This window comes from Salmo salar, chromosome ssa13 (assembly GCF_905237065.1).
Source record: "Salmo salar chromosome ssa13, Ssal_v3.1, whole genome shotgun sequence".
In the NCBI taxonomy this organism is placed as follows: Eukaryota; Metazoa; Chordata; class Actinopteri; order Salmoniformes; family Salmonidae; genus Salmo; species Salmo salar.
The window spans coordinates 39,287,635-39,298,339 of NC_059454.1; positions in this window are offsets into that span (position 1 = coordinate 39,287,635).

Consider the following 10,705-nt stretch of genomic DNA (forward strand, 5'->3'; position numbering starts at 1 on the left):
AATCTTGAGCAGTCAAGAGAGACAAGGGTGCCAAAAAACTGAAAGTGAAGAATATCTCCATCTAGTGTCTCAAAGGAGGAACATTTTACATATGAAAATTAGCATTTATTTTTTACAAGTTTTAGGCGTATTGCTGCCTCTACGATTTTTTGTTGTTGTTGATTTAATTATTACGAGATAAGATCACGTTATTACGAAATAATCGGTTGCACGTTATTATGATAAATAGCCTTTATTATGCTGAAACACTAGCATAGGCTACTCTGCAGGCTTGGCTCCCTCTCATGCACAGGTTGACCTATTGGCGGTTTGCTTGAGTTGATTCACTTTTATTTTCTCCTCGGTTTGTGACATTGGGAGATATTAGTTTCGTTGAGCAATATAGATGGTGTTGTCATTAGTTTGTGTACATTGCAGAGATTTCTGAGTTGTCATTCATTTTGTAACGGGTCGCCAAACGACCTAATGGAACTCTTTCCCCTTCACGCAATTGAGATGCTCAAAAACTTCTTAGTGATAGGCGTCCCGTCAACGGGGCAGTTGTAAATCATTCAGCACCGTGTGTCACGATCGCAGATTTTAGAGAAACAACAAATGTCGGTACATATACGTGTCTTATATCGGCTGAAAGCTTAAATTCTTGTTAATATAACTGCACTGTCCAATTTACAGTAGCTATTACTGCGAAAAAATGCCATGCTATTGTTTGAGGAGAGCTCCTAACAACAAAACACTTTTTTCACCGCAATACAGGGGCGGGAATCGCGGGAGGGACGGGGGGGACACGACCCCCCCATCCTGGGAAAAATATGATTTGTCCCCCCCCAATATATCACTGAAACATAACTATGTAATTTAAATAATATTAATAATACGCAATGAAAGCAATTGTGCTGATTATAGACACTTAATAGCGCGTTTTTAAGTTTCAAAAGATTGCGACCCCCCCCCACCCTTTTCCTCACAATGGTTTGATCCACTGGCAAGGTAACAGAGGGGTCGTAGCCACTGTCTGAAAGGCACTCAATGAACGTAACTGACGTGAGGTTAATCCAGTCAATCGCGCACACACACTAGCTGAATATGCAGAGTTAGCGCGCAAATATTAACGATTAAGCTAGCTAGTACCTATTCCATTTATGTGGCCTCGTCAAAGATGGAATCTTTGCTATCGTCAATTTATTCCGAGATCAGCATGCAGATGATGTAAGTTAGTGCTTCAAAGTCCCTGTGATAAGGTTAGCGATAAACTGAAGTCCAAACTGAACAGAACTACACTCTCTTCTACCATTGTCTTAAATATATTTAATGGTCTCGTTGCAAAAGCTAAATTGTCGCAAGGGAACTTTTATTTATTTATTTTATTTCACCCGGGTAGCAAAGATTATAGCAAACACCACTGAAACTGAATTGGTGCTCGCTAGCTTTGCAAATTCAGCTATTGTTGGAAGCCAGCCAATATGAAACAAACTATTAAAATTACAAAAGGTTGCAGCATATGTTGTGTAAATGGTGAACTCATACAGCTGTCAACTCTTGTCATTTTAATCCGTTTCACATTTGCTAGCTACCTTTTAGATCGAAGCCCAAATAGAATGATAAAAGATAAGATGATAGAAGCCCATCTCCTACTGTAAATAACCTACACACTGTGTGTGTGTAGCCAGCCAGCCAGGTAGAAAAATTGAGTATTTTTCAGTACACCAAAACGCAAAGTAAGAACCCTAGTAGCCTAATATCTCAAAGACTAGTTGATAAAATGTTCATAAGAAAGAAATGAAATTCTAATGGAAATGTTTCACAATGATGTCATTAGGCAGAGCAGGCAACAGATGGCACACAGACAGCAGAGTTGGGGACAGATATGCAGGGACAGACTGGCAGAGACAGGGAGTCTCAGGTAAGTTTGTTGATTCTTTGTTTGGCAACATTATGAAAGGTTCTCCATTTTTTTACTTGTAAAATAGGAACATAATTGGAAAATGCCATGGATACCCCCACTCTCAACTTAAACTGGTGACTGAACTAAGATTTGTTAAAGGCAATGGTATTGCTGTTGTGAGTAGTTGTGTAGTTTTGGGTACCGGTAGTTAGGAGTACGGCAAACATCTTATTTCTTTGGTTCCTCAATATACATTTACCATATTACAATGTAGGCTATGTGTTACAGCACTACTTTTGGTGTCCCCCTCAGGAATTGCTCGAGAAAATTTCATGTAATTGTCCCCCCCAAAGTTGATATCAGATTTTCGCCCCTGCCGCAATAGGTTTGATAAATTCACCTCTGAAGGTGAAATGTGTACTTACATTCCGAAATCTTGCTCTGATTTATCATCCCAAGGGTCCCAGAGATAACATGAAGTGTCGTTTTGTTAGATAAAATTATTTTTCATTTCCTAAAAAGGTCCATATAGCATGCACGATCGATTTTGTATTTCCACTCGTTCTATTTGCAAAGAAAGGAATGTGTGAAAAATTAACCCTAAACGTTGTTTCCAGCAGTCAAATTACGTTCGTATTTATTCCTCAGAGATCCTAGAACGTAACCAGACTTCACTATATCCATTAGGAGTGTAGTATATCCTATAGGACACCAAATTTGGTCAGAGAGGGACGCCTTCATGTCGATGACATGGGCGGCCTTCACTTGATTGACTGTAACTTTGTCAAATAAGCACCAATCGGGGTCAAACAAAGCTAGCTAGATAGCCAATGAGCTGGGCTTTACGGGAACCCCGTATATGTAGCACAATTTTGCTGCTAACCTTGTGCGATAGCAAGGCTTTTTTCCTTTTGGACAAAAAAAATACAAGAATGTGAAGAGTTATGAAAACTGGGTGTTTTGCAAATGTTGAACTTACAATATGGCTACTAATACTGGAAAAGCTAAATCAAAGTCGAAGTATACAGATTTGACGATATTCTTGCAGAAAAATGTAATGTAAATGTGTCCTTAACGATTTGCCCAAATGTACCTGGGTGACTTCACACTAAATGTCATGTAGCTTGCTCATACTTCAAGTTATCAGTCTGAAACGTTGCACATGCACTGCTGCCCTCTTGTGGACACCAACCAGAGTGATGGCTAGATTTGGGACCTTTCTGTTGCATTTCAATGATGGTGGTAGACATTTTTCTTTTAAATGGTTATTTTATTCTTTGTATTTTCTTCTACCAGATCTATTGTGTTATTCTCCTTATGGGTTCTCTTGAAGGGAGTGCTCCTAATCTCAGCTTGTTACCTGTATAAAAGACACCTGTCCACAGAAGCAATCAATCAATCAGATTCCAAACTCTCCACCATGGCCAAGACCAAAGAGTTCTCCAAGGGTGTCAGGGACAAGATTGTAGACCTACACAAGGCTGGAATGGACTACAAGACCATCGCCAAGCAGCTTGGTGAGAAGGTGACAACAGTTGGTGCGATTATTCGCAAATGGAAGAAACACAAAAGAACTGTCAATCTCCCTCGGCCTGGGGCTCCATGCAAGATCTCACCTCGTGGAGTTGCAATGATCATGAGAACAGTGAGGAATCAGCCCAGAACTACACGGGAGGATCTTGTCAATGATCTCAAGGCAGCTGGGACGATAGCCACCAAGAAAACAATTGGTAACACACTACGCCATGAAGGACTGAAATCCTGCAGCGCCCGCAAGGTCCCCCTGCTCAAGAAAGCACATATACATGCCCGTCTGAAGTTTGCCAATGAACATCTGAATGATTCAGAGGACAACTGGGTGAAAGTGTTGTGGTCAGATGAGACCAAAATGGAGCTCTTTGGCATCAACTCAACTCGCCGTGTTTGGAGGAGGAGGAATGCAGCCTATGACCCCAAGAACACCATCCCCACCGTCAAACATGGAGGTGGAAACATTATGCTTTGGGGGTGTTTTTCTGCTAAGGGGACAGGACAACTTCCCCGCATCAAAGGGACGATGGACGGGGCCATGTACCATCAAATCTTGGGTGAGAACCTCCTTCCCTCAGCCAGGGCATTGAAAATGGGTCGTGGATGGGTATTCCAGCATGACAATGACCCAAAGCACACTGCCAAGGCAACAAAGGAGTGGCTCAAGAAGAAGCACATTAAGGTCCTGGAGTGGCCTAGCCAGTCTCCAGACCTTAATCCCATGGAAAATCTGTGGAGGGAGCTGAAGGTTTGAGTTGCCAAACGTCAGCCTCAAAACCTTAATGACTTGGAGAAGATCTGCAAAGAGGAGTGGGACAAAATCCCTCCTGAGATGTGTGCAAACCTGGTGGCCAACTACAAGAAACGTCTGACCTCTGTGATTGCCAACAAGGGTTTTGCCACCAAATACTAACTCATGTTTTGCAGAGGGGTCAGATACTTATTTCCCTCATTAAAATGCAAATCATTTTATAACATTTTTGACATGTGTTTTTCTGGATTTTTTTGTTGTTATTCTGTCTCTCACCATAGGGGTGCCAGAGCAGCGAACAGTTTTGACTGGGCTGAGCGGGAACTGTGCTTCCTCAGAGGTAGGGGGGCGAGCAGGCCAGAGGTGGATGAGCGCAGTGCCCTCGTTTGGGTGTAGGGACTGATCAGAGCCTGAAGGTACGGGGGTGCCGTTCCCCTCACGGCTCCGTAGGCAAGCACCATGGTCTTGTAGCGGATGCGAGCTTCAACTGGAAGCCAGTGGAGAGAGCGGAGGAGCGGGGTGACGTGAGAGAACTTGGGAAGGTTGAACACCACACGGGCTGCGGCGTTCTGGATGAGTTGTAGGGGTTTAATGGCACAGGCAGGGAGCCCAGCCAACAGCGAGTTGCAGTAATCCAGACGGGAGATGACAAGTGCCTGGATTAGGACCTGCGCCACTTCCTGTGTGAGGCAGGGTCGTACTCTGCGAATGTTGTAGAGCATGAACCTACAGGATCGGGTCACCGCCTTGATGTTAGTGGAGAACGACAGGGTGTTGTCCAGAGTCACGCCAAGGTTCTTAGCACTCTGGGAGGAGGACAATGGAGTTGTCAACCGTGATGGCGAGATCATGGAACGGGCAGTCCTTCCCCGGGAGGAAAAGCAGCTCCGTCTTGCCGGGGTTCAGCTTGAGGTGGTGATCCGTCATCCACACTGATATGTCTGCCAGACATGCAGAGATGCGATTCGCCACCTGGTTATCAGAAGGAGGAAAGGAGAAGATTAATTGAGTGTCGTCTGCATAGCAATGATAGGAGAGACCATGTGAGGATATGACAGAGCCAAGTGACTTGGTGTATAGCGAGAATAGGAGAGGGCCTAGAACAGAGCTGTGGGGGACACCAGTGGTGAGAGCACATGGTGCGGAGACAGATTTTCGCCACACAACCTGGTATAAGCGACCTGTCAGGTAGGACGCAATCCAAGCGTGGGCCGCACCGGAGATGCCCAGCTCGGAGAGGGTGGAGAGGAGGATCTGGTGGTTCACAGTATCACAGGCAGCAGATAGGTCTAGAAGGATGAGAGCAGAGGAGAGAGAGTTAGCTTTAGCAGTGCGGAGAGCCTCCGTGACACAGAGAAGAGCAGTCTCAGTTGAATGACCAGTCTTGAAACCTGACTGATTTGGGTCAAGAAGGTCATTCTGAGAGAGACAGTAAGAGAGCTGGCCAAGGACGGCACGTTCAAGAGTTTTAGAGAGAAAAGAAAGAAGGGATACTGGTCTGTAGTTGTTGACATCGGAGGGATCGAGTGTAGTTTTTTTCAGAAGGGGTGCAACTCTCGCTCTCTTGAAGACGGAAGGGACATCGCCAGCGGTCAAGGATGAGTTGATGAGCGAGGTGAGGTAAGGGAGAAGGTCTCCGGAAATGGTCTGGAGAAGAGAGGAGGGGATAGGGTCAAGCGGGCAGGTTGTTGGGCGGCCGGCCGTCACAAGACGCGAGATTTCATCTGGAGAGAGAGGGGGAGAAAGAGGTCAAGGCACAGGGTAGGGCAGTGTGAGCAGGACCAGCGGTGTCGTTTGACTTGACAAACGAGGATCGGATGTCGTCGACCTTCTTTTCAAAATGGTTGACGAAGTCATCCGCAGAGAGGGAGGAGGGGGGGAGGGGGAGGAGGATTCAGGAGGGAGGAGAAGGTGGCAAAGAGCTTCCTAGGGTTAGAGGCAGATGCTTGGAATTTAGAGTGGTAGAAAGTGGCTTTAGCAGCAGAAACAGAAGAGGAAAATGTAGAGAGGAGGGAGTGAAAGGATGCCAGGTCCGCAGGGAGGCGAGTTTTCCTCCATTTCCGCTCGGCTGCCCGGAGCCCTGTTCTGTGAGCTCGCAATGAGTCGTCGAGCCACGGAGCAGGAGGGGAGGACCGAGCCGGCCTGGAGGATAGGGGACATAGAGAGTCAAAGGATGCAGAAAGGGAGGAGAGGAGGGTTGAGGAGGGTTGAGGAGGCAGAATCAGGAGATAGGTTGGAGAAGGTTTGAGCAGAGGGAAGAGATGATAGGATGGAAGAGGAGAGAGTAGCGGGAGAGAGAGAGAGCGAAGGTTGCGACGGCGCAATACCATCCGAGTAGGGGCAGAGTGAGAAGTGTTGGAGGAGAGCGAGAGGGAAAAGGATACAAGGTAGTGGTCGGAGACTTGAAGGGGAGTTGCAATGAGATTAGTGGAAGAGCAGCATCTAGTAAAGATGAGGTCAAGCGTATTGCCTGCCTTGTGAGTATGGGGAAGGTGAGAGGGTGAGGTCAAAAGAGGAGAGGAGTGGAAAGAAGGAGGCAGAGAGGAATGAGTCAAAGGTAGACGTGGGGAGGTTAAAGTCACCCAGAACTGTGAGAGGTGAGCCATCCTCAGGAAAGGAACTTATCAAGGCATCAAGCTGATAAACTCTCCAAGGGAACCTGGAGGGCGACAAATGATAAGGATGTTAAGCTTGAAAGGGCTGGTAACTGTGACAGCATGGAATTCAAAGGAGGCGATAGACAGATGGGTCAGAGGAGAAAGAGAGAATGTCCACTTGGGAGAGATGAGGATTCCAGTGCCACCACCCCGCTGGCCAGATGCTCTCGGGGTGTGCGAGAACACGTGGGCAGATGAGGAGAGAGCAGTAGGAGTAGCAGTGTTATCTGTGGTAATCCATGTTTCCATCAGCGCCAAGAAGTCGAGGGACTGGAGGGTAGCATAGGCTGAGATGAACTCTGCCTTGTTGGCCACAGATCGGCAGTTCCAGAGGCTGCCGGAGACCTGGAACTCCACGTGGGTTGTGCGCGCTGGGACCACCAGGTTAGAGTGGCAGCGGCCACGCGGTGTGAAGCGTTTGTATGGCCTGTGCAGAGGGGAGAGAACAGGGATAGACAGACACATAGTTGACAAGCTACAGAAGAGGCTACGCTAATGCAAAGAAAATAGTGACCATTGCCCAGTTGTTTGTGTTGGAGATGAGAGAATTCCATCATCTGAGCCTCGTGCCACCACAAAGAGGAACTTTAATCCCTTCAGTGAACAGGCTTTTTTTTACATGATCTTTATTTTAATGATCTTGATTGTATTTCATCAATCCCTGAACCTGATTTAGCTTTGAGCCTATTTGCAGATTTCTTCAACACTATTGTGGATAATTGCCACGCTGTATAATGATAGGAGACAAGCGCAGGAATACGTAATAGTTTTTTTTATTTCTCCACCCAAAATAAAGTACGTAATGAAAACGAAGCCCAAAACGAACACGTGTATATATATATATAACACAGGGATGTAACCCAAACAAAAGAGCGAGGTGTAAACCTATAAATAATACGTGTCGAGATCCGTAATAACAAATGCACAATAACATGTAGCATGAAAGCCGATACAACAGAGCACAGGTACTCACAAGACCAACGGACATGGGATAATAATCGACAAGGACAATGAGGAACAGAGGGCACATATATACACATACTAATCAGGGGGAATAGGAACCAGGTGTGTGTAATGAGACAAGACAGTCCGGGGTTGGTGGTAATGAATCCAGTTCAGTGATGCCTAGAAGCCCGGTGACGTAGACCTCCGGAGCTGGTGAATGGAATGAGCAGCAGTACCGGGGGATCCGTGACAATAATCATGTTCCCTTCAAAAAAATGAAGGGTTAAAGGTAGATCAAATGCCTGGTACACTCTGGAATTATCAGAAGTCAATCATAAAAGAGATGATGCTTGGGTTAAGGCCAGGAACACAGGCTTAGGCCCGGACTGGCAAGCTTTTAAACTCTCAAGGATTTCTCCAGATCGGTGTCCCACCCTCGGGATGGTTGAGCTAATGTGCGCTAATGTGATTAGCATGACGTTGTAAGAAACAAGAACATTTCACCGGACATAGACATATCTAATATTGGCAGAAAGCTTAAATTCTTGTTCATCTAACTGCAATGTCCAATTTACATTACCTATTACAGCGAAATAATACCATGCTATTGTTTGAGGAGAGTGCACAGTTATGAAAAGTTATTAATAAACCAATTAGGCACATTTCGGCAGTCTTGACACAAAATTTTGAACAGAAATGCAATGGTTCATTGGATCAGTCTAAAACTTTGCACATACACTGCTGGCATCTAGTGGCCAAAATCAGAAGTATGCCTCCGCTGGAATAATACATTATGGCCTTTCTCTTGCATTTCAAAGATGGTACAAAAAAAATACAAAAAAAGTTGGTGTTTTCTATGTATTATCTTTTACCAGATCTAATGTGTTATATTCTCCTACATTCATGTCATATTTCCACAAACTCCAAAATGTTTCTTTGCAAATGGTATCAAGAATATGCATATCCTTGCTTCAGGTCCTGAGCTACAGGCAGTTAGATTTGGGTATGTAATTTTAGGCGAAAATTTTAAAAAGGGGCAAAGTACTGAGTAAAGCGTCTAAATTGTTATGTAAATGTGATATCTCCATTGTTTTATTTGTTTAAAATTTGCTAATATTTCTTAAAGCCTGTATTTGCTTCATCATTATTGGGTATTGGTGTGTAAATTGATGAGGGGAAAAAACGATTTAATCCATTTTAGAATACGCCTGTAACATAACAAAATTTTGAAAAAGTCAAGGGGTCTGAATACACTGTGTGTGTATATATATATGTGTATGTGTATATATATATATATATATATATATATATATATATATATATATATATATATATATATATAGATAGCAGGAGCAGACCTGACAGTGACCAGTGTTCAATGACTATGTACATAGGGCAGCAGTCTCTAGAGTGCAGGGTAGGTTACAGGGTGGTAGCTGGCTAGAAAAGTGACTAAGGTTCAGGGCAGGGTACTGGGAGGAGGCCGGCTAGTGGTGACTTTTTAACAGTCTGATAGATGAACTTCATGACGATGAGCTCCTACATATGCTCCAGTATTAAAGTTGCCCTCCAGTGGCCACCACCACTCCTACAGCTGCATCTGTTGATCAATAAGAAATAACCCTCAAGGAGGTCTGAATGTTTTTGATGTCTGTAGAGCCTTAGAGAACACAGAATTCTCCGCAATATACATAAACTAATGACAACACCATCTATAATGCTCAATGACACTAATATATCCCAATACTTCAAACCAGGGAGCAAATAAAAGTTGATCGACTCAAGCAAACCAGCCATAAGGTCAACCTGTGCCGGAGAGGAAGCCAAGCAATAATGTGCAATTGGATGATTTCATAATAATGACATCTTTCTTGTTATAACGTTTTCTTTTTCGTTATAATGAGTTATTCAATTATTTCGTAGTAACGTGATCTCATCTCGGAATAATGACATAAAAAGTATTTTTCTGAGTGGCAGCAATACGCTACCGACCGTACATTTACTATTATTCAATTTTTTTTCATACATTCTCTGGGCAGTTTGTCAGTCATTATACAAGTCGTCCTGCCGTCCTGTACCGGTCATGGCGCTCAGCCAACGTTTGGACCCCCTCCATAAGACCACAAAGTAATTGCTTGTGCCTACCAATGGCGGCTCCTTGGGAGGAGATGGCGTTGCACCGCTGGCCCAGGTCTGCTGGGTCAGTCATGGCCAGTTAGTACTATCAGGTATGAAGGTAAGACCCAGATGCAAACTGTTGAAGAAACAATGTTTAATACAGCAATAGCGGCAGGCAAACGACAGGTCAAGGCAGGCAGGGGTCAATAATCCAGAGTAGTGGGGCAAAGGTACAGGACAGCAGGCAGGCAGGCTCAGGCAGAGTGGTCAGGCAGGCGGGTTCAGAGACAGCACAGGGTCAAAACCAGGAGGATGAGAAACTGAGAGACTGGGAGAAAGGCAGGAGCTGAGACAAACCGCTGGTTGACTTGACAAACAAGACGAACTGGCAAAAGACTAACAGAGAACACAGGTATAAATACACAGGGGATAATGTGGAAGATGGGCGACACCTGGAGAGGGGTGGAGACAATCACAAAGACATGTGAAACAGATCCGGGTATGACAATGATACATTATAATAGACATATAATGAGGTAAGTCTAACAGAAATAAGAATTACACAAAAGCTTTTAACCAATAGGATTTGGATAATATTTTTCAAGGGCAAATCTAAACCAGGATTTTAATGAAGAATCCTACAAATTGAACAATAGCAATAAACAAAGACAATAAAGTTATCAACTCCAATCTCTTGCCTGTATCCTCAGATTCATAAGTAATGAATTGAGAACTGCAGTGATAGTGCAATCAATGTTCCGTCTATAAGTAGAGCCTGTACTGTGCTGTCAGCATTTCCCTGGCCTAAACAGCCTGAGGGAA